The sequence below is a fragment of the Carlito syrichta genome, unplaced genomic scaffold (assembly GCF_000164805.1).
Source record: "Carlito syrichta isolate Samal-C Ts95f unplaced genomic scaffold, Tarsius_syrichta-2.0.1 Scaffold126572, whole genome shotgun sequence".
Lineage (NCBI taxonomy): Eukaryota > Metazoa > Chordata > Mammalia > Primates > Tarsiidae > Carlito > Carlito syrichta.
In genome coordinates, this window is record NW_007070668.1 from 337739 (window position 1) to 340407 (window position 2669).

Here is a 2669-nt window from a genome sequence, read left to right on the forward strand (position 1 = left end):
CCTTTTCCTTGGAGCAAAAAGAGGTTCAAAGAGGTTGAGTCACTTTCTGGAGATGAGTGGTAAGAGCCGAACTGGATCCTCCCCCAAGGTCTGGGCTCACTATACCCTGGGTTCACACCCAGGACCCTGACTCTCCAGTGTCTGCCTTTCACATAGCACTTGGGAGCTTTCTTGTGAGGCCCAGCAGTAGTTTTCCCTTGTGTCTTTTTTTCTTCCCTTGTTTTAAAAAAAACTTCTATTTCACACAATAAATAGAGGGCATCAGGTGGAAATTTCCTCAGCCCTTCTCCTTCCTGTATCCTTCTCCAGGCCTGTCCTCCCAGATCTCAGTGACAGAAGCCCCTCTGCCTCCCTCCCACAAACCAGGGGTTCTCCTGACTTTACCCAACCATTCACCTCTGTCAATTCCAAGGCTTGAAGAATTCAGCTCCTCAGTACCTCTCACCTTCTGTCCCTCCCCCGCCCTCTGCCCCATCATTGGCTCAGGCCTTCACCTTTTCTTGACTGGATTAACTCAGTGGCTTCCTATTTGGTCTCCCTGGTTTTGCTCTTCTTTAATCTGTCCTCAACGATGCTGCCATCTGAACATTGATCTGATCCTACTACCCTAACAAATCTTTACTAAGATACTCCTTTGACCTGGTTAATGGGGACACAGCAGAGAACACAAAGTTTCTGCCCTCATGGACTCACATTCTAGTAGAGAGAGACAGATAATATGATAATCAACATTAATGAATTAAAAATATATATGTTTATAAAACAAAAACAAAAATGTGTATGTCAGAGTGATAAATGTTAGATAGAAAAATGAAGCAGGATAAAAGCAAGAGTGAACCAGTGGCAAGGGAAGGGAGTTTGCTATTTCATATGTAGCCTGGCTTGGGGAGACCTCACTGATAAAAGGATATCTGAGCAAAGATCGGAATGAAGTGAGGGTGACAGGCCATGTGGATGTGCAGAAGAGCATTCCAGGAGAGGAAACAGCGGGAAGGATCGTGGTGGCCGTGCTGAAGGAACAGCAAGAAGAGTGGAAGAGCTGTAGCTGTGTAGGAGCTTTTGGGGACTGGAGATGCTAGGGCATTAGCGCATGCATCGTGGAGGGTCTTTGGCTATTGACAGGCTTTGTTTTCTACTGTGTGGGCCGCGGAGCCGTGAGAGGCTTTTGAGCAGAGCAGTGACATGATCCAAATTATAGTTAACAAGATCACTCTGGGTGGTATGTTGGGAGATGATTGTAGCAGGGTAAAGGTAGAAGCGGGGAGAACATTAGGAGGTTGCTGCAATGATCCAGGCGAGAGAGGATGACGGCTTAGTGTGGTCAAAAGCCGGCAGATTCTGGATATCTTTCGCATGGATTTCTGTGTCCTTCGAGGTAAAAGCCCACTGCTCATCATATTACACAAGATCCTTCATATTTGCCTATTCCGTGTCCCTCAGATGCCCCGGGGTCTTTACACAGGTTCCTCTGCGTTCCTGGAGCCCCTAGCTGCTTCCTTGAAGAGACTAATCAGCGAGCCCTCCCTTACTTCCTTTCTTCCTCCAAACCTTTTCTAGCTTTCTGCCCTTGTCTCCGTTCCTCTGTGTTGTACCTGTGTCTTAACTTGTTTTCCTTCCCAACACTGGACTGTGAACTTCTTGAAGGAAGGAATAGTGTTTGTGGTTGTTGTTGTTGATTTAGTCAGTGCTTGGCACATAAGAGGTGAAGTTAATACAAGTGATGTTGATGATTGTTTGAATCATATACAAAGCTATTGACAGATGGAAATTAAATAATTAGAAAAATAATGGTGAAATAGAAATTCACCAGAAATGTGTGCAAATCAAATGCTTACGAGGATCCTTGAAATCCTAAAATATTTTATTATTTTTGATGGTAAATAATATCATAGTGGTACTATACTATCATAAAATTTGGTAGAAAAATTATGTGAAAAAATCTTCTACTTATTTCTTTCTTGGTTCTAAATAGTAATTTGTAGTTGCAATTATAATCTACATTTTAAAATATGGTAAAACGAACCTCTTTCAATAATTTTTAAGTTTTTTCCAAAGTGAAGTCCCATTCAGACCTTACTCTTAGGTCCAAATTATTTACTCTGAATTTTTTAGTTTCTGCTTTAAATGAATTCACTTGAAACTCTTGCCCATTACAAATTATCCTGTGTATGAAACCATAGGATCATGCATCAGGACATTTATAACTTGGAAAGCATTTTCAGGAAACCAGCTGCCTTTGTACGCTCACTTTGCATTAGAACATCCAAGAAGTTGGAAGATACAGCTGATTGTTAGGGATGTGACAGACAGGAAGGGACAGGAGTTTAAGTCTCATGACTTGTGACACAGTTACTCCTATATTATGCTTATGCACTTTTGTCCAACTCACCAAAATCCTCTGTTTCTGAGAACTCAAATATTATACTTTACACCAGGGGTCATATCGACGAAGTTTTTGAAGTTCATTAAGAAAAGTGTCATTAAAAATTTCAATATAGTTAGTTAACACTTGATTATTTGGGTGTCTGGATTAGGATGAAAGTACAGATAATTGAAAATAAAACTTTGAACGCTTAGAAATATTTTAGCTCTATTCTATTTTCTAACATATGACATTCTCAAAATTACATTATATTTTATTTTTACTCTGAAGGTTTTAAAACAGTTTT